At 37.9% G+C, this 23,273-nt stretch overlaps 1 protein-coding gene across 1 annotated transcript in view; it reads right to left on the bottom strand.

Moving 5' to 3' along the window:
• Positions 1 to 23,273, bottom strand: part of HS6ST3 (heparan sulfate 6-O-sulfotransferase 3) — a 713,743-nt gene that overhangs the window by 481,556 nt on the left and 208,914 nt on the right. The gene's annotated exons all lie outside the window — the stretch shown is intronic.

Below are 23,273 nucleotides of genomic sequence, written 5' to 3' on the forward strand. Positions count from 1 at the left end.
CACCTATAGCTCCTGAGCACTTGAAATGTGGCTACTGTGACAAAGAAACTAAATTTTGAATTTTTTTAAAATTTAAATAACTACATCTGGCTAGTGGCTCCTATACTGAGGGATCAGATCTAGATTATAGTGAGGGCACACGCTTCAAAACTCAATCCCCTGCCCTGACCGGTTTGGCTCAGTGGCTAGAGCATAGGCCTGCAGACTCAAGGGTCCCAGGTTCGATTCCAGTCAAGGACATGTACCTTAGTTGCGGGCACATTCCCAGTAGGGAGTGTGCAGGAGGCAGCTAATCGATGTTTCACTCTCATCGATGTTTCTAACTCTCTATCCCTCTCCCTTCCTTTCTGTAAAAAGATCAATAAAATATATTTTAAAAAACAAAACTCAATCCCAAGGATTTAATAACAACAGAAAATTCTATTAACATGTTTCCAAAGCAAGCAAAGTAGGGCCTCCATTAGCAACTGCTTATGGGAAATCAGAGCCCCTCCTCCTCATGGAGCTAAAGTCATCTTTAATGACAATCAGCTCATCAAAACATGATGGTTCCCATTGCAAACTCAAGTCAGCAGCTAACACCAGGCATCCTTGTTAGTGTGTGCTAATGCTTCCATTTTATACTTACTAGACACCAAAGCTGTCCATAGGACAAAAAGTATAAACACAATGTTCAATAAAGCTTGGCAGGCTTTTAATAAGACACATGGGAAAATACTAATCCAGATTTCTGTAGGCAGATACTTCATAAAAGGTTAATCAAAGTGCTGGGCAATGTGGGAACATCTGTATCAGGCTCAGCACTATTTTTTTTAAAGAGAGCTCAACATCTGCACTTAGGCCAGGATTGTTCCTTTGGGACAACCCTGAGCCTTAAAATGGAAAGATTTGCAACCGCATCAACTGTTGTTATGTTAACATGGCTTCTCTTCAGCAACCACTTCTAAATCACACTGACACTTGGTGGGGGAAAAAGAAAACACTTCTATGTTCTGATACTGAACATTTTTCTTTGTAAAAGAAGAAAATTAAGTGAGCGTAAATTATTAAATATTAAAATATATAAAAATATACCTCTGTTAAAAAGCTAAAAAATATATTTGAGATAAATTAATAAGGTTTAAATGTAAGTATTTTCATCCTATTTATTATATGTAGCCTGCTTAAAAGGTATAAATACTGGGCTATGGCCATCTGGTGAAACAGCTGGAGAGTAAAGCCTGGCCACTGATCACCCTCTGTGATTGCTACTATGACCCTCGTTTTAAGCACATACTATTTATTTACAAAACAACTGATTATAAAAATCCAACTGTTTTTTTTTAATTCTTGGGGTGACATTGATTAATAAAATTATATAGGTTTCAAGTGTATAATTATATAATACATCATCTGCCTGAATAGATACTTCCCCAAAGAGGACATACAATAAACATATGAAAAGATACTGAAAGTCACTAATAATCAGAGAAATGCAAATTAAAACCACAATGAGATATCACCTCATACCTTTCAGAATGGCTATCATCAATAAATCAACAAACAAGTGTTGGCAAAGATGTGGAGAAAAAGGAACCCTCATGCACTGTTGGTGGGAATGCAGATTGGCGCAGCCACTGTGGAAAACAGTATGGAGTTACCTCAAAAAATTAAAAATGGAACTGCCTTATGACCCAGCAATTCCACTTCAGAATATACCAGAAGAAACCTGTAATACTTATTTGAAAGAATATATGTACCCCTGCTTTCATTGCAATGTTATTTACAATAGCCAAGATTTGGAAGCAGCCCCAGTGTCTATCAATAGATGATTGGTTTAAAAAGCTGTGGTACATTTACACAATAGAATATTACTTGGCTATAAAAAAGGAAATCTTACTCTTTGCAATAACAAAGGGACAAACCTGGAGAGTATTATGTTAAGTGAAGTAAGCCAGACAGAGAAAGACAAGTGCCAGATGATTTCACTTATATGTGGAATCTAATGAACAAAATAAACTAACAAACAAAATAGAAACAGACTCAGAGAGACAGAGAACAGACTGACAGTTGTCAGAGGGGATTCTGGGGGGTAGGAGTGGGAGGGGCTGGGTGAAAAAGGTAAAGGGATTAAGCAAAACAAAAACAAACAAAAAAAAAAACAACTCAGACACAGAAAAACATTATGATGATTACCAGAGGGAAAGGGGGGTGAGGGGAGGCAGAAGAGGGCAAGAGAACAAATGGTGATGGAAGGAGACTGGACTTAGGACAGTGAACACACAATATGAAAATCCAATTGTTTGGTTTCTTGCTATCTCCTTTAAAATAACTCTCATTCTATCCACTCAAATAACAAAGGAAAATTTAAATTACAGAGATTACAGCAATCCTATTAAGGATCAGGCAGGGTTTCTATCACATGCCTTCATTCTATATGATATTTAAATAAATACACGTTTCTCATTCAGAAAGAAAAAAGCCCAGCCCAGCTGGTGTAGTACAGTGGTTGAGTGTCAACCTATGAACCAGGAGGTCACAGTTCGATTCCCGGTCAGGGCACATGCCTGGATGGCAGTCTCAATCCCCAGGAGGGGGCCTGCAGGAGGCAGCCTATTAATGATTCTCTTTCATCATTATTGTTTCTATCTCTCTCTCCCCCTCCCTTTCTCTCTGAAATCAATAAAAATCTATTTTTAAAAAGAAAGAAAGAAATAAAAAGCCCACTTTCAATACCAACACCCACATTTTTATTATCTAAATTAAACATATAGTCCATAACATCAGAGTATTTTTAAAGAATCTGAAAAGTAAAGTTACCCACAAATGGCCATGGAATAAAATAACCTCCATTAGGCTATTTTATATAAGTGTATAAATACAATCGTTTTTCATAAACTCATTTGAATACTATATCCACCAGTTCCTTCACCTGTCTTTATTGTTCTATTTAGGTTAACTCCACTGGGACAAGAAAATGCCCGTTTTTGGTTTTTGTCTTTTAACTTATTACTTGTGAGCCAAAAAATAATACTGTAGTAACTGCAGTCACACTGAATTATTACTTTATACCATAAATTAGGAATATTGCCTGAAACATGAACAGAAGAGGTTCAAGATACCTATACAGAAACTGTTCTGAAAAAAATAACCTAAGTGCTGTACTAGTAACAAATAATGATCATAATATCAGTTCCCTAAATAGCCATTCACATAGAAGAATGTATATAATTTTCTATGTAGAATTATCACGGTATAGACTCTTGCCTACAGACAAGAAGAAATAAATGACAAAACAGCATTACCAAATCAATCTAAGCTTGAAAACCCAAGAAAGGCAATGTCACTCCTCTAGACATTAATAGCCCTATTACTGACTCCCCAAGATGCAATAGATCTTAAATCTTGGACTATAATTTAAAGATACTGCCACCATCATGCAACCTCAAAACTCCTAAAAATGTCAAGTTAAGAAAAGTACATGCACAACTAATATCCTCTATCAATTACCCTTTTTCCTTAATCTGGGGAATTTCTAATGGAGATGATGTAGCATCAGTTTTCTGTGAAGGACCTTACATCTCCCCATCCCCCATTCTGCATCACGGAGACAGTGGTCTCTGAACAATTTCCAGTTTATGTCCTTACCAATATTCTCTAGAGGCAATACTGAAATTAATCCTAAACTGCTTAAGAGCTGGTTGGGACATGAATATCTGAGAATCATGTCTTCATAACATTGTTAAGGGAAAAACATTTAATATTTATTAAATTTGTATTGATGACAACATAGTAGAACTCTGAATAAATACCTCTATATAAGCAAACATGTGAGAGATGTATATGTACTTGTGCAGTTATGTGTTTTATTTGGTGTGAGCAAAGGTGTATTGTATGTGTACATACATGATGTGTCCAAGTATGTAACACACATATAGAAATTTATTATGAGAGTTACCTAGAGATCAGTTCACCTAAGATCACTATATGAAAATATAGTGCTCTCTATATATACCTGAAGGAGTCCATGCAAAGTTAAGTTGGATATACCAACTCTTAAGTGTTGAAATCTATCAATGCTCTTGCTCCACCTTGCTCTGAGCTTTAAAAATAAAGCTTAAAATCATAGAAAAACCCTAAAAGCACCAATATCGGAGCAGAGGACCATCAGTAGCCCTGACCTTCAGGAACTGTGATTAGAACTAGTATTTTTTTCTGAAGAAACATCAAATAATTTTTAGATACAATCCTCCAAATTTGTTGAAGGGTTAAGTTCCGACTTGAACCTAACTGAACCTAATTGTTAACAATTTTGCAAGTTGTTCTTACTCTATTTCAAGGCATTGTTTCATAAATATGTATTTTACTTTTTATTAATAATATAAACCCTGATTGAGGGTGCCATACCTTCTTAATATCTCTACATTATGTCTTTTTAAAAGAGAAACAATAGGATTCAATATCACGGAAGGTCATCGTCCATTAGTCGTAGAATAAATCTGTGGCTTAAAAATTAGGACATGATAATACAAAATATAAAAGACATGATAATACAGAATATAAAAGCAGCAATTCATGTTTAGCATAAATTATTTTATCTAAGAAACATTTTGTTATTTAGAATTTTCATTCTAAATTTGGAAATCATTTGAAATAAAACCAAACAGAAAAATATTTTCTTTTATAGTTGATAATTATGAAACAGATTAAAGTTATTCTAATAATCTCACTTTTATTCACCAAGTTGAATTCTGCATTAGAATGAATTTGCCTTGGGGACAAAGATTTTATCTCTCTTGATTATAGTCCTATATTTTGCTGGCACATTGGTAAATTCAATAAAGATATGTCAATCTACTGACTATTTACCTGAAGTACTATATATATAGTTTTATACCTTTAACAGAAATTTAAGTAAAATTAAGATTTTTAAAATACATCAATTTCGCCGAAACCGGTGTGGCTCAGTGGATAGAGCGTTGGCCTGCGGACTGAAAGGTCCCAGGTTCGATTCTGGTCAGGGGCATGTACCTTGGTTGCAGGCACATCCCCAGTAGGAGATGTGCAGGAGGCGGCTGATTGATGTTTCTCTCTCATCGATGTTTCTGCTCTCTCTCTCTCTCCCTTCCTCTCTGTAAAAAATCAATAAAATATATTTTTAAAAAAATACATCAATTTCTTTCTATAGATTTTTAAATGTCCTGAATAATTAAAAATGGACCGATTTTAATAAAACACTTCTAATTTAAATGGCTATTTTTAATAACAAACATTTGAACAGACATAACCCCTTATATCCATGATGAATCATTCAACTGCTTGGAGAATATTAAAAATTCTAAATTACTTTATCAAAACTTACCTTGTTAACATAAAATGACAGACTGTCTTTTTCTTTAGGTAAAAATACTAAATGAATATCAAAAAAAGTCAATTTTAAACACTTCATATTAGCAATATATGACAGTGGTTCTAAATTACCTTGCATGGAATACCATACTCAAATAAATTAACAAGAGTTCTATAATGAAAGTTTCCCATCATATGGGAATTATAACATATTTCAAAACCCATCTTAGATATTTAAAATTACAGAAGTCAAGGTTTTCAAAACATATTTTAGAACAAAAAGAACTTTTTTGCAGCACAGCTCTTAGCATCTTGCAATATCGCTTTCCAATGAACACCACTTTGACAAACAGTATGTACTCAATAAATACTTGATGGTATGAGCAAAAATGTGCTTTTTGGGGAAAAAAATTACAATCATTAGCATCTTCCTGGGTGATGAGTTAGATCATTATTTCATATCAATTTCATTTGAATGGAATCCATGAGCTTTCCATAAATCAATCACATTTTTGTTTGGGTTTTCTGAGCAGCACTCCTTTTTCCAATTTTAAGTCATTAACAGAAAGCTCCAAACAATATTTCAATAACTCTTTATACCATTATATCAAGAAATGTTTTATCTTCTGAGAATATAATTTTTTAATAAATGTATTTATCTTATTCACTTGTCAGGACATCAGTGTTTTTGTTTTTTTAAAAAAGTTTATTTTCAAACTAAACCCCAATCAGTTATTTCATTTTCCTAGCAAGATTTCTCTACCTTAAGGAAAACCTGTGTTATTCCTTAATTCCTAGTACATGCTACAAAAGATAACATTTCCTATCATATCTCAAACATGGGCCACACAAGGGATGCTAGAAGTCAGAGTGTCTCTTTTGAACTCCTCGCACACCACCAACCCTTATCACCAACACTAAATAAGGTTAAGGCTAGCAGCATTTAGCCCTTATTCTTCTGTCATGATCATTTATTCATTTAGCAGATATTTATTTTTTTATAGCAGTAACTTATATTGCACTTATTTTTAATTTTAACAATTATATAAATAGTATGTGCTAGATGTATAATTTTTTTAATTAAATCTTTATACTTCAGATTATTACAGTTGTTCCTCTTTTTACCCCAAAGCTCCCCTCCACCCAGTTCCCACCCCACCCTCTGCCCTTACCCCCCCCCACACACACACTGTCCTCATCCATAGGTGTACAATTTTTGTCCAGTCTCTTCCGGCACCCCCCCACACCCCTTTCCCCCCAAGAATAGTCAGTCCACTCCCTTTCTATGCCCTGACTCTATTATACTCACCAGTTTATTCTGTTCATCAGATTATTTATTCACTTGATTTTTAGATTCACTTGTTGATAGATATGTATTTGTTGCTCATAATTTGTATCTTTACCTTTTTCTTCTTCTTCCTCTTCTTAAAGGATACCTTTCAGCATTTCATATAATACTGGTTTGGTGGTGATGAACTCCTTTAGCTTTTTCTTATCTGTGAAGCTCTTTATCTGACCTTCAATTCTGAATGATAGCTTTGCTGGGTAAAGTAATCTAGGTTGTAGGTTCTTGCTATTCATCACTTTGAATATTTCTCGCCACTCCCTTCTGGAATGTATAGTTTCTGTTGAGAAATCAGCTGACAGTCGTATGGGTACTCCCTTGTAGGTAACTGACTTTTTTTCTCTTGATGCTTTTAAGATTCACTTTTTGTCTTTTGTTCTTGGCATTTTAATTATGATGTGTCTTGGTGTGGTCCTCTTTGGATTCCTTTTGTTTGGGGTTCTCTGCGCTTCCTGGACTTGGAAGTCTATTTCTTTCACCAGGTAGGGGAAGTTTCCTGTCATTGTTTCTTCAAATAGGTTTTCAATATCTTGCTCTCTCTCTTCTTCTGGCACCCACATAATTCGGATGTTGGTATGCTTGAAGTTGTCCCAGAGGCTCCTTACACTATCTTCATATTTTTGGATTCTTTTTCTTTTTGTTTTTCCGGTTGGGTGTTTTTTGCTTCTTCATATTTCAAATCTTTGACTTGATTCTTGCGATCCTCTGGTCTGCTGTTGGAACTCTGTATAATATTCTTTATTTCAGTCAGTGTATGCTTAATTTCTAGTTGGTCCTTTTTCATATCCTCGAGGGTCTCACTAGATTTCTTGAGGATCTCACTAAATTTATTGGCAGTTTCTAGAAAATTCTTGAAAACCCTTATAAGTTTGGTTTTGAACTCTATATCCAGTAGTTTGCTTTCCTCCATTCCTGTCATTTGTGACCTGTTTCTTTGTCTCCGCATTTCTTATGCTTCCCTGTGTTGATAGGGTGACTTTCTGTGCTAGGTGTCCTATAGGGCCCAGTGGCTCAGCCTCCCCAATTACCTGAGGTGGACACTCTTGGTGCACACCTTTTTGGGCTTTGTACACAGTCTTGTTGTAGTTATGCCTTGATTCTTGTAGGTATCACTGGGAGGAATTGACCTCCATGTCAATTGGCTGTGAGAATCAGCTGTGTCTGTGGTGGGAGAACTTCTGTGCTGGAGACACCCTTCTGGGGCTAGACTTGCTTCAGTGGGGCTTTGGTGCTCACTGAGTCTGCCCCCTGAGTGTGTCCCTTATGGATCTGAGGAGTTGTAATCTGGATGGTCCCACTCTGACCACTGGGTACACTGGCTCTTGGATCTCTGAGGAGGTGCTAATTTAGCCTCTTCCTGAGGCTACCCAACAGGAGCTATGGAGAGATCTGCAGATTCCTCTTCCTTGTTTGGGATTTGGAGGTGCCCAGATGAGGCCCAGCTGTGAAGCAATGCAAGCTGCTGTGGGGCCTTGGGCCTTCTTTTGGATCTTCTGGGTCTCTCTGACCCAGCTGCAGTTTGTTACGTAATTTTAGATTTCAAAGGGCCAGGCCTTTCATATGCAAAAGGCTCTGCGCACAGCTTGGGTGGGGCAGGGTCTCAGGGGATCAACAGGGCAGAGCAAACAGCTATGGTTGCTCCTCAGTCCTGCCCTAAGAGGCCCTGCATCTCAGTGTCCCAGTAATCGCTGCAAGCACCTCTGAGAGAGAGCTGCCTTCGAGTTCCAACCAATGCCAGACAGTCCAGTTTCTCCCCCTATGAGTCTGGGTCCCCAGAGACTCGCCCGGAACTGGAGTTCAGAGCAGTTGGGAGCTTGAGACTCACTACCTATTGAAAAAGACAACCGTGTCCTCAGTTGCCAGCCCTTTCCACGTGCACCTACATACCTCTGTACTTTACTTCTGCAACTCCTCTGAGTCTCAGTGTGCTTTTCTCTTTCCTTCTAGTTGTAGAATTTCCACTCAGCCAGCCTTCCTGTGGTTCTGGATGATGTCCGTTTTGTGTTTTAGTTGTATTTTTGAAGTGGTTGTGCGAGGCAACAATTTCCCGTGTTTACTTATGCCGCCATCTTGGTTTCTCCCATTTAACAGATATTTATTGGGCATCTACTCTATGCCAGAGACTGTTCTAAGTCCTGGATATACAGTAGTGAATGAAACACATAGGAATCTTATAGGTCCTACATACAATAAGAGAAACAAAAAATAAGTAAGTAAAGTGCATACTATATTGGTCAATGCTAAAAATAAAAGGAAAATAAGCATTGCAGAGGGACAGAAAATGTCAGGGGTGGGAGTTTGAAAACTTAAAAATAGTCAGGAAAGGCCTCACTGAAAAGGTGACCTTTGAATAAATGATGAAAAAGAAAGGGAACAAGCCAAGCAGATAGCCAGGAAAAAGGGCATCATTCAGCAAGGGCAAAGGCCCTGAGGTATAGTGTGGTTGGCCTGTGAGAGAAATGATGAGAAGGTCAGTGTGGCTGGAGCTAAAAGGACAAAGAGACAGTGGTAGATGATGAGATCAGAGAAGTAACAAACCACATTATGTGGGGCTTTACATGTTATTGTAAAAACTTTAGCTTATTCTCTAGGAAGCCATGGTGAGTTTTCAGCAGAAATGAAGTGTTCTCGCTTCCCCTGTAATGGGATTACTCTAGCTGCTATAATGGGAATAAACTCAGATTGGAATGAGAGTAAAGTAGGAAAGCCAATTCCAGGGCTACTTTGTCCTAATGCCAGCATTAAAGAGATGATGGTTGCTTTAGCAGTAGCACAAATGTAAGAAATAGGTAACTCCAAGGTCTGGGCAATTCTTGACAATACACCCTTCCTGTGGCAGAAGTCTTGAATAAAAAGTCTACTGAAGAGGTCAATCACCTTGTCATATTGCCCATTTGGATTTGACCTTCTTTAAAATGCCTTTTTATATAGCCTTCTGCTATTGTAACGAATACTGTTGAGAAAATTTCCCTGCGGGCAAGAGACAGAACAAAGGGATTGACAACTCCAGAATTACAACAAGAGTTTGTTAAAGAGACTGACAAACAGAAGCGGCATCTTGGACAGCAGCAAGATGGCAGATCTGTGCACCCAAGAGGGGATGGGGCTTGCTATATATAGCCAAGTGACACCTGCTAACACAGATGGTTTATAACCAGGTGGCATGTATTTTTTTAAGAGCCGTATAATCTAAAACAGTAAAACTTAATGGGGCCATTTATCTGTGCAAGAATATTCCTTTCCGGTGATACGGACCCCCCTCTCTGCAGATGAATGGACATTGATCACATTAAGTGCCAGGAATGATTTCACCTAATAGATACAAATCTTCTAAGCTCCTCAGATCCCCTTGGTCATATTATCTGCCTCTTAGACCCCTCTAACACCACTGGGGTCCAGCCAGTCACCAGCCCTGCATGTGTCAGGCCATCCCTCTTGGTCATTATGGTGCTTGGTTGACTAGCTGTATGCTTAGAGTTTGGGGACCTTTTGCCACTTTCAGACTACAAAGAAACAATGAGGGGCATGAGAACTGGTATGTGGTGGAGCCATTAAGGTGGTCTAATAACACACTTGGAAAGCTAACCAGTCATCAGACAAGCATTGACCAATAGGAAACAAGACACAGAAGGAAACTATGCAGATCATTTCCCTTCCTAGATCCCTCCCTGGACTTTTCCAATGCTGAATTCCCTTTCAGCTCATCTGTGCATATCCTGAGCAAATACACCTGCCAAGGAACTTGCTGTGTCTTATTATGTCTTGCGAAACAGTTCCACATCACTTCAGGTTTTATCACATCTTCTCTTGCTTCTCTTCCTTTAAACCTCACCCTTGCTAACCAGGATTTGTACTTTACAAATAAAGCATTAGCACAGAGGTTCTCAACCTTGGCTGCACATTAGAATCACCTGGGAATCTTTTTAAAATCCTGATTTCTGGGCCCCATCCTCCGGAAATTCTGTTTCTTTGTTACTAATGTTGTGGCCTCACCCCATAACAAAGAAACAGCATTAGCACTTTAATCCTGTCTCAGACCCTACTTTCTTAGGAAAATGGGCTAAGAGATCCATCAACTTGTCAGACTTCTTTGATTATTATTATTGTTACATTTATATACCATATACATTAAAAATAAATCATCATGTTATGGTCTGTCTAATTGTTTTTGTAGTATCTGCCATACTCAGATTTTTTATTTTTCTGTAGCCAAGTTATTTAGTAGCTTCTTGATCTTGCTTTGGTTAGACAGGTCTCCACAATCTGTATGCTACCACATAAACTATTGGTTTTCTTCTAGAATTTTATTATTTAATTTAAATCTTTTTCTTAATTAAAATTAGTTTTATATATGTATGAAGTAGTGGTAAACATTTTTTGTGATTTCCAGCTTTGTGAACACAATTCATTAATAAATCATCCTTTCTCAGAGATAAAATAAAATATCAGCTTTATGATATATTAAGTTTCCCTATATATTGAAATCTATGTCAGGGTAATTATTCTAGTCAACCCATTTATTCCCACACCATATTGGTGTTATTGCAGTTATTTTATAGTACATTTTGGTATCTGGGGAAAAAAAAGGTGGGGAGCGCTTCATTATTCTTCTTTTTCATATTTTAATTCTTCTCAGACATTCGTTTTTCCTAACCTTGAATACTTTTATTAAATTCCAAAAATCACTTGAGATTTTAAATAAAATTGCATTGAGTTTATATATGATGAATAGGAATACTAGTCCTCTTCATTGTTTATGTCTTGCTTTATATCCTTCAATACTACTTTGTAATTTTACTCATATGGATCTTGTGATTTTCTTAAATTTTACAATTTTTTGTTATTCCTGTGACTGACATACTTTTACCATTTCCATTTTAAATGGCTATTAGTATAAATCTTTAAAAAATATTTTTCTTATAACCGTACTCTTTATAAAGTTCTAGTCATTTTTACTAACATATTTTTGGATTTCTAGGTATAGAAGAAATATCTTCAGAAAAAAACAAAAGATCTTACTTTTAAAAAATATTTATCATTTAACTTTATTTTCCTGACTTTTTTATTTATTTCAAACTATTAAACAATGATAAAAATAATAGCAATAAAAGGTATTCTTTTCTCTATCTGGATTTCACTGGATATGAATTTAATGTTTTACTATCAGGAAAATGTTTGCTATTGGTCTTAGTAAAGAGTTGTTATTATACTCTAGTATTTTCCTTTTATTTCCATTTTGCTTAATTTTTTTATTAGAGATGGCTACTAAGTTTGTCAAACATTTTTTCAATAAATATATGAATTTTTCTCATTTAGTTTGTTGATGTAGTAAATATATTAATAGTTTTCTGGCTATCTGATCATCCTTATCTGCACTGTTGGAGTCTAGCTGGTAACATTTTGAGCGATTTAATCCAAAGTACAATTTTTAATAAAATAATCACCAGAATAAATCATAAGAAACCTATTTAAACTCAAGAATTTTCAGTAATTTATTAAGAGGCAAAATAAAAAGGAAAACAACCTATAAGAAAAAAATTCACACATATATATTTAAACAAAAGGAAAAGTCAACAATAGAAAATATAATTTTCAGATCAAGTTCAGGAAAGAGTGTAGTCAATAGTTCTCAAACTTAACCATGGGTCAAAATCACTTGAAGAACATGTTAAAACAGATTGGCATGACCCATCCCACCAAAGTTTCTCATTTTATAAAATCTGGGCTTTTAACAAGTTCCCAAAGGATGTTGTCACTGCTGGTCTAGGGACAACACTGTGAGAACCTTTGCAGTGCAGCACTGGAAGCTTTAAACTTTCTAACTGATTAAACCTTGAAGGCTCAACCTCAACATCTGAAAAATGGAGATGACCATCATTCCCTGTAAGATTACTGTGAGAATTAAATAATATAGTGTATGCAAAGGATTTAAGTGGAGCTTAGTATCTAGTAAACAGTAAATAAAGGTTAGTTATTTTCATAAGAAAGTAAAAAATTAAAGAATAAAGAAGAGGGAGAGGGAAGAAATAAGAGCTAAGAAAAAAAGGAAGACTAACACACCAAATACCCATTGACTTTTGGCATTTTATGTTGTCAATATCTAACATGAAATTACTGGCAAGAAAAATTAAATTAAGAAGAAGAGTAGGAACACTCATGCCTGTATGAAGTCAGGGTAAAAAATAGTATGACTTTCAGCCCTGAATCTTAAGTTCTCTGAAAAATAAAATAAAATAAATCCCCAAGTTAACTTTAAATTTCATGTTAGGTATTATTCCATTTTGAAATTTTTGCTGAATTACTTTCTGTATCAGTATAGTTCAATATTAAATAATGACATTTTCAGCTATATGTGGGTAATGCTCTTTAAAGATTTTAAAATATCTCTAAAGAGATAATAATCCTTAAAGATCCTAAAATAGCCAAATATTAAAGTATTTCAAGATGTTATATGAGATTTTCCTGCATACTTTTATAGTTGAGGCTACTTGAAATTAAGTAACTCAGAATTATTTCATAGATATTAAACATTGGAAAGAACACCTTAATAAAAAGGATTCATTTAGATTTTTTAATTAGGAATTGGACAAGGACTTGTAGAATGTTATATGGAAGCTCATCTGATTTACTTTTATGAGCAAACATTGGGGATTAGGAAATATGACTGTTGGCGTCCTTTTCTACTATGCTATGCCTTAGCAATAAGATCTCTTTGTGTTCTGAAGTCTCCAGAGAGAGGCTCTGCCCTGATAGTGCTGATCAATTTCAATCCTAGATCATCTCTTTTCCTGCTTCACAAGGCTCAGCCTGGTGACTTCTCACAACAACAATAACAACAACAACACACACACACAAAAAAAACTTTCTCCTCAGGTAGGTGTGCCACCCTGAAATCAGGAGTATTAAGTGAAAGCTGATATACTCAGTGTTAAAACTCCCCATCTTCCTCTCCACTCAGCTATGAAGGTAATGGAGCCAAGCTTATGCAAGCATCTCTCCCATCAAGAATGTGAAGGGGCCTTTTCTAGGGAGTATAAACCACCCAACAGAAAAGACTTACAAATACTAAGTTAAAATTTAGGAATTAACATTTACTTAACTATAATCAATGTTATCTCTTTGGAGTGTATCCTACTGGATATCTTTGCTGTTATCTAGATATCATTATGCCTATAGATCTAGATATTCTACTCATTTGTGTTTTAAAAGATATAGTCTATAGCTATTTTAAGATCTGTATTTTTACTTATGTATTGTGAACATTTACATGATGTTAAATATTATACAATATTATTTTAAATGATTATATCAACAAGGCCTAACTGCCCCCACCACACACACACATACTTAGAGACTTAATTATCTTAAAGAAAGCTGATAATTAAGGAAGGAAATATTTCTAAATTATAGCAATTTAAGGGCAAAAGGTTTAAGAGTTAAGTAGTTGAAAAATAAGAGAGAGGTTAAAATAAAGGATAGATAAGGAGAGAACCAACTGGCTAAGCTACCCAGAAGGCAGCTCATTCTGCTCTCTGAGACTGCCACTTATCAGACAATGTCAGCCTCAAGCTGTAGGTAGCCAGCTTGGGCACTCCCTGGGAAAAAAGTGAAGCCAACTCCTAGGAAAACAGAACTGAACTGCAGAGAGAGAGGGAGCTGATAACTTGATTAAACCCTGGATCTATCCATGCCTGAAGATAGAGAACCATAGCATTTGCCAGTTACATGAGCACATAAATTCCCCTTCTGGCTTAAATTGATTTCAGATGAGTTTTCTGTCACTTGCAATGAAAAGGCATTTTGTCCTTTAACTAAACTTCAACTCTTCTATCTCTAAGCAAGCTAGAAAGAGTCTCAAATCCACAACACACCTATCATTATTTAGAGCTATGATAAATATTGTGTTAAGTAATTGATGACATTCCTCAGAACACTAATTTCTCTCACTAAGAGACAGACATTAGAACCAGAGAACCCAATTCTCAAGTCTCCAACACTTTATTAAAGAACATGAAATATGGGCCATAGTTTCCATTTTATCAAAGGCTTAATAACCCTTCTTAAAGTAGAAGCCGATCATACCTTCAAAGTTGAACACTGTGAATTCAGAAGTAGAGAAAATAGCACTAAGTAACAAGCATCTATTACTCTCACTGGAAGTAAAAGTATTGCTCAATAGGATGTCTTTAAGAGGATCAAAAGTGCCAGTTGCTCCTTGAACTTTGTGTGCCGGAGTACACGAGGATGATAAATCATCTACATATCAGATTTAGATCTTTTAGCTGAATCACATGTAAGACATGCTAAAAGTTCTGCCATGCAGCTTCCTGCTCTTTCCTCCCAAGTTGATTATCTTACACTATTAGAACCTTACCAAAGCCAAAGTTTCGTGAAGTGATGAAGTGCAAGACTAACAAAAATATACATTAAGTTCTACCACTAAAGATATCAAGATCTACATAGCCAACATATATTAACAGTGCCTGAAAATTCCAGTTTTAAAAAAAAAGATGACCAGTATTCTCTCTATAAGAATAGTGATGGAAAAGCATCCATCCGAGCACCTACGAGGGAAAACTGGTTTGATATTTATTAACCAAGTGGTTTGTAAGCAAGGACATTGCTCATCATTGTTCTTAAGTAAAGGGAGTGAGCCCCATAATTCTCTTCACAAACATCACCTTTCCACTAAGCTTTGGCAGAAAAAATAAATGTATGTTTTCAGGAAGACATACCTGAACTTAATAAACAAACTATTTTAAAGAAAGGCACCATATATTCATGGTACATAATTTGTACTTTTTAACCTTGCAAGTCAAAGGGTGACACAAGTCAGCAAGATGAACAAGACTTGCGAGCCTGTTAGAAATGTGGAGCCACAGGCCCCACTGTGGACATGCTGAATCAGTCTCCAGGTTTTAACAAGATCCCAAGGTGATGCTCATGCATGATAAAGTTTAAAAAGCACTGATCTACAAGGAACAAATGACAGGCGTATTTTAGAAACATAATTTTGTCTGAAAAAAAAACAAATCATAGAAAAAAATTATATATATATATAGATAGATATAGATATAGATATAGATATAGATATAGATAGATATAGATATAGATATAGATATAGATATAGATATAGATATAGATATATATACACACACACACACAAATACCCATTTTGAGATTACAAAAGAAATGAAACTAAATCATGTAGTGTTTAGAGATTCAGACTTGTGTGATAAAAGTACAAATTAAAAAGCAATGTAGGACACTGGGGTAGAAAAGTTATGGAGATGGAATAGGAAAGGACTTTTGCACAGGCCAGGTATATGAAGAAGTCCAAAGAATTTACTTAGCAACCTTATAGGGTGTTACTGAGCAAGAAGACTGACTTAAGATGAGTAATAAAAAATGCTTTATTACTAAAGAGAAAAAAGATAAATAATGAATGCATCAATAAACTGATAGATCAAATACTGGTTTGCATTTTTCTTCAAGGAAAAAAAAAAAAAAAACCTCACCCTGCATCACTGACATCTTTCTGAAACATGAGAAGCAACTGGTGAGTCTGGGACAGCAGATTCCCAGAGCACAGTGAGGAACAGACATTCAAGAGATGCTGAGCCAAGTTATCCATCACAGACTTTTGGAGCCAGGGACAGCTGTGGAGTGAATGGATTTTTCCAGCTAACAATGATGCCCTCAGGTAACTAGGCATATATTCCTTATTTGCAATTTTGAGTTAAACAATAAGATATTCTAAAAATTCATGCTCACAACAGTCCTTTGTGCAAACCCTAAATTCTAACACTCCACTTGCAAGGAAAGCAACCTGAATGAGCAAATGTGCAGCCTCAGGTTTTCATGATCCTAACCAGAACACTGTTTCACTAACTTGCATTCAGGTTGGATGCCTTATGAGAAAGCGAATCTTCAAATCATAGGATCTCGTGTTTCTTATAAAAACCTTACATGAAGGGAGGAAGATGGCAGCTGGCAGGACGGCAGTGAGGAAGAGAGTGTGAGAGAGTGAGGGAGTGAAAAGGGAGTGTGTGGATATGTGGCGTGTGTGTGTGTGTGTGTGTGTGTGTGTGTGTGAGAGAGAGAGAGAGAGAGAGAGAGAGAGCTAGGGACAGTTAGATCCTGCAAGACATTTGGGAGCTGGTGGACTGGGCAGTCTTAGACTGCGAAACCCCACTGCCGCTGCAAGCACTCCCGGCTGGCCAGCACTGGCAAAGAAGCTATGCCATCTTGAAGGGCAGAACTGCTGTGACTAGGATCCCAGCCTCACCACAACCCAGGCTGGCCTCAGATGCAAACCGGGACCCTACAACCACTCTGGACAAGACCTGAAACCACAGCAGCAGACCCACAGACATCGAGACTCCAGACATCTCAGCCACAGATTCCTGTGAGCAACAAAGAGCATTCTACTCCCCGCCAGACTGCCGCAGCAGCGTAATGTCTGCACGACCCACAGCACGCGAGTGGGCCTCCCGCCAACACAAGGCAGCTGTGCAAACCAGCCCACCTAGCAGGTTGAGGACTCTGATTCTCAGTGAACATGTGCGTGGACTGATTCTCAGTGTGTGCACGAGGCCACACGAAGTGCCAAGTGACTCCGATTCTCAGCATGTGCGCACACGGGGACCCTGATTCTTGGAGCACATGCGATGCTGCACCAAGCACCAGTGACTCCGATTATCAATTTTTGGCACACGCACACAGGGACTCTGATTCCCGATGTGCATATGGGGACCCTGATTCTCAGCACACGCGAGGATGCACGCAAGGATGCACTAAGTGCCAAGTGACTCAGATTCTCAGCGTGTGCACGCAAGGACTCTGATTCCCAGCACATGTGCTCAGGAAACCTGATTCTCATGCCACACGGGTTTCATGTTACATGGGTGCTCAGTGTGGCATGAGACCACACTGAGCACTCATGACTCTGATTCTCAGCGCAGGCGCGTGGGAACTCTGATTCTCGGTGCTTGTGGCTTTCACCAAACCATGGCAGCCACATGTCTTGGTACCTGAGCTCTTTAGTGATGCTCGGGTGGTATGACACTCCCACTGTACATGACTCAGGCCCATGCAACACAGCACTTGGACCTTCTGGTAATAGCTAGAATGGGGAGACAACAAAACAATCCCCAAAGGAAAGAAAAAGAGGACTCGCCAAAAGAGGCCATATTTTGCCTCTATCTATTCCAAAGATAGAGTCCTTGCCAAAGAAAACATATTCATTCAGGAACTAAATGAAATGGAGGCATGCAATATGTCAGAAAAATTCAGAGTAATGATCATACAGTTCATAAACAAGATGGACAAGAAAATCAACAACCTATACAAAAATCAGGAAGAAATCAAGTGATAAACTACAATAAAAAATGTGACGGGTGGCTTCAACAGTAGACTAGGAAAAGGAGAGGACTAAATTAGTGCGTTAGAAGATAAGGTAGAGAAACAATCCCAATCTCAAGAGCAACTGGAGGAAAAAATTAAAAAGGAGGAGAGGAGCCTAAGGGAGCCTTGGGACAAGATGAAAGGAAATAACATGTGTATAATAGGGGTGCCAGAAAGACAAAAAAAAAACACAGCAAGGATTAGAAAACCTATTTAAAGAAATAATGACAGAAAACTTCCCTGATATGGGGAAGAAAAAAGTCACACAGGTACAGAGACATCAAAGTAAAGGCCATACCAAGAGACAAGGAAGGCCACTTCATAATTCTAAAAGGATCGATACAACAAGAGGATATAACTCTAGTAAACATATATGCACCCAATGCAAGAGCACTCAAATACATAAAAAAACTTCTGGAAGATATCAGGGGAGAGAATGACAGCAATACAATCACAGTAGGAGACTTTAGTATCCCATTAACGTCACTGGATAAATCCTCTAGACCCATGGTCGGCAAACTGCAGCTCACGAGCCACATGCGGCTCTTTGGCCCCTTGAGTGTGGCTCTTCCACAAAATACCACGTGTGGCACACATTTACAGTGTGATTGAAACTCCATGGCCCATGTGCAGAAGTCGGTTTTCAGTCTGGGCGAGTCTATTTTGAAGAAGTACTGTTGATATTTGGCTCTGTTGACCAATGAGTTTGCCGACCACTGCTCTAGACAAAAAAATCAGCAAAGAAACAGCAATCCTAAATGACTCACTAGATCAGATGGACTTAATCGACATCTTCAGAACATTCCACCCCAAAGCTGCAGAATATACATTCTTTTCAAACACATATGGGACATTTTCAAAGATAGACCACATATCGGAACACAGGCAAAATCTCTCCAAATTCAAAAAGATTGAAATCATATCAAGCATCTTCTCAGATCACAATGGCATAATATTCTATTTAATAAAGACGTGATATGTAAATTAACCCTCATGCCCTCACAAGATGGCTGCCTACAACCAGGCCGGCAGGGGGGTTAGCGATGGAAGACCAAACAACTGAACCAGCAGGCTGCATGGAGTGACCAGGCTGGCAGGGAGGTTAGTGAGGGACAACCAAATGACTGAAAAAGCAGGTTTCATGGGGCAACCAGGCCGGCAGGGGGGTTAGTGAGAAACAACCAAACAACTGAACAGCAGACTGCGTGAGGCGATCAGGCCAGTGGGGGGGAGGGGGCATGAGGGGTAACTAGGCTGGCAGGGAGGGCAGTTGTGGGTGACCAGGCTAGCAGAAGGGGGCAGTTAGGGGCAACCAGGCTGGCACGGGGGGCAGTAAGAGGCAACCAGGCCAGTGAGGGGGGCAGTTTGGGGCGATTAGGCTGGTGGGGGGGGCAGTGATGGGTGACTAGGCTGGTGGGAAGGGCAGTTAGGGGTGACCAGACTAACGGGGGGGGCAGTAAGGGGTGACTAAGCCAGCGGAGGGAAGCAGTTAGGAGCAACCAGGCCGGCAGGGAGGGGGCAGTTGGGGGTGACCTGGCCGGCAGCAGGGGCAGTGATCAGGCTGGCACACAGAGGCAATGAGGTGCAACGAGGCCAGCAAGTGGGGGGGAGTTAGGGGCAACCAGGCAGGCAGGCAAGTAAGTACTTAGGAGCCAGTGGTCCAGGATTGTGAGAGGGATACCCAACTGCTGGCTTAGGCCTGATCCTCGAGACAGGGCCTAAACCGGCAGTTGGACATCCCCCAAGGGGTCCCGGATTGGAGAGGGTGCAGGCTGGGCTGAGGGGAAGCCCCTTGCCCGGTACACAAATTTCGTGCACCAGGCCTCTTGTTAAAAATAAACTACAATAAAAACAATCACAAAAATTCAAACACTTGGGAGCTGAATAGCATGCTATTAAACAATGATTGGGTTACCACAGAGATCAAAGAAGAAATAAAAAACATCCTGCAAACAGATGACAATAAAAATAGAACAATCCAAAATCTATGGGACACAGTGAAAGCAGCCCTGAGAGGGAAGTTCATAGTATTATAGGCCTACGTCAAAAAACAAGAAAAAATTGTAATAAACCATCTAACTCTGCAACTTCAAGAATTAAAAAGAGAGCAACAAGAAAAGCCCAGCGGGAGCAGAAGGAAAGAAATAATAAAGATCAGAGCAGAAATAAATGACATAGAGACCAAAAAAATTAATGAAACCAAGAGATGATTCTTTGAAAGGATAAACAAGATTGATGAACCTCTAGCCAGGCTCACCAAGAAGCAAAGAGAGAGGACCCATATAAACAAAATCAGTAATGAAAGAGGCGAAAAACAACAGACTCCACAGAAATATGAAGAAATGGACATATTCCTAGAAAAATATAATCTTCTAAAACTCAATCAGGAAGAATTAAAAAATCTGAATAGTAATCAAAAAATTTCCAACGAACAAAAGCCTGAAACAAGATGGCTTCATAGGGGAGTTTTATCAAATATTGAATGGAGAACTAAACTCTATCTTCCTCAGACTATTCCAAAAAACTCAAGAGGAAGGAACATTGCCAAGCTCTTTCTATGAAGCCAGCATTACCCCAATCACAAAACCATATAAAGACACTACAAAGAAAGAGAATTACAGGCCAATATCCCTCATGAACATAAATGCCAAAATTCTCAACAAATTTCTAGCAAATCAAATCCAGCATTACATTAGAAAGATCATACACCATGACTAAGTGGGATTTATTCCGGAAATGCAAAGATGGTACAATATCCGCAAATCAATAAACGTGATACGCCACATAAACAAACTGAGAGATAAAAACCATATAATTATATCAATTTGTGGGGAACTGATATAGGGTTAAGCCTCGGACTGATCTGTGGGCAAAGTCATAAACAATTCCCAGCTTAGAGAGCACAGTCCTCTTAGCATAATTAGGCTTGACCTTGTATAAAGCTCCCTAGATCTTACTTGGGAAGCTAATGGGCTGAGGGAAGTGCAACAAGAACAAAAACAAGTGAAACTTACAAGAACAAAAACAAGTGAAACTTACAAGAGCAGTGTAAACAAGTGAAACTTACAAGAACAAAAACAAGTGAAACTTACAACAGTGTAACTTACTGTGTAACTATGGAAACCACTACCTTGTTTACTGCTCACTATAAAATAAAGGCTCAGCTTGCCTTGGGATCCTCTCTCTGTGGCCTCAGCCAGGCACAGGGAAGATCCACGGAGACTGAGGAAAGCTAGAGAGTTCTGAACGCTGTCTCTGTGTAAAACATTCTTCGCCGACTCCGTCCACACCTTTGGGAACACCTGGACCCGCTGGGGCTGGACCCCAGCATCAATTGATGCAGAAAAAGCATTTGACATAATCCAACACCCTTTCTTGATAAAAACTCTCAGCAAGGTGGGAATAGAAGGATCATACCTCAATATAATAAAAGCCATATATGACAAACCTACAGCCAACATCATACTCAATAGGCAAAAACTAAAACCATTTCCCCTAAGAACAGGAACAAGACAGGGATGCCCACTCTCACCACTCCTGTTCGACATAGTACTGGAAGTGATAGCCATAGTGATCAGACAAGAAGAAGAAATAAAAGGCATCCAAATTGGAAAAGAAGAAGAAAAATTGTCATTATTCACAGATGACATAATATTGTACATAGAAAACCCTAAAGACTCCATCAAAAAACTACTAGACTTAATAAATGAATTTGGCAATGTAGCAGGATAAAAATCAACACCCAGAAGTCTATGGCTTATATATACACCAGTAATGAACTCACAGAGGAGAAACTGAAAAAAACAATCCCATTTACCATTGCCAACAAAAAATTAGGATACCTAGGAATAAATTTAACCAAGGAGGTAAAGGACCTATACTCAGAAAATTACAGGACACTGATAGAGGAAGACATAAACAAATGGAAGAATATACCATGTTCATGGATTGGTAGAATCAACATCATTAGAATGCCCATACTACCCAAAACAATCTATAAATCCAATGCAATCTACATTAAAATACCAATGACATACTTCAAAGACCTAGAAAAAACTCTTCAAAAATTCATCTGGAATAGAAAAAGACCCCAAATAACTACAGAAATCTTGAGAAAGAAGAAAAAGGTTGGAGGGATCACAATACCAGATATCAAGCTATAGTACAAAGCCATTGTTCTCAAAACTGCCTGGTACTGGCACAAGAACAGACATATAGACCAGTGAAACAGAACAGAGAACCCAGAAATCAGCACAGCCATTATGCTCCATTAATATTTGACAAAGAAGACAAGAGCATACAATGGAGGCAAGACAGTCTCTTCAATAAATGGTGTTGGGAAAATTGAACAGATAAATGCAAAAAAAAATGAAACTAGACCACCAACTTACACCATACACAAAAATAAACTCAAAATGGATAAAGGACTTAAACGTAAGATGGAAAACCATAAAAATCTCAGAAGAAGCCATGGACAGCAAAATAGCAGACATTTGTTTTGGCAATATATTTACTGATACAGCTCTTAGGGCAATGGAAACTAAGGAGAGAATAAACAAATGGGACTATATCAAAATAAAAAGATTCTGCACAGCAAAAGAAACCATCCACAAAACAATAAGAAAGCCTACTGCATGGGAGAACATATTTGCCAATGTTATATCCAATAAGGGTTTAATTTCCAAAATTTACAGGGAACTCATATAACTTAACAAAATGAAGATAAACATGCGCCAATCAAAAATTGGGCAAAGGACCTAAATAAACACTTTTCAAAAGAGAACATACAGAAGGCCAGGAGACATATGAGAACATGCTCAAAGTCACTAATCATCTGAGAGATGCAAATCAAAACAACAATGAGGAACCATCTCATACCTGTCAGAAGGGCTATCATCAACAAATCAACAATGGACAAGTGCTGGAGAGGATGCAGAGAAAAAAGAACCCTCTTGCACTGCTGGTAGGAATGCAGACTGGTGCAATCACTGTGGAAAACAGTATGGTGTTTCCTCAAAAAATTAAAAATGGAACTTCCATTTGACCTAATAATCCCACTTCTAGGAATATATCCCAAGAAAACAGAAACACCAATCAGAAAAGATATATGCACCTCTATGTTCACAGCAGCACAATTTACAATAGCTAAGATTTGGAAACAGCCTAGGTGCCCATAATCAGATGAGTGGATTAA

The sequence above is a fragment of the Myotis yumanensis genome, unplaced genomic scaffold (assembly GCF_028538775.1).
Source record: "Myotis yumanensis isolate MYYU_CA2020_CCGP unplaced genomic scaffold, mMyoYum1.0.hap1 SCAF_3, whole genome shotgun sequence".
NCBI lineage: Eukaryota > Metazoa > Chordata > Mammalia > Chiroptera > Vespertilionidae > Myotis > Myotis yumanensis.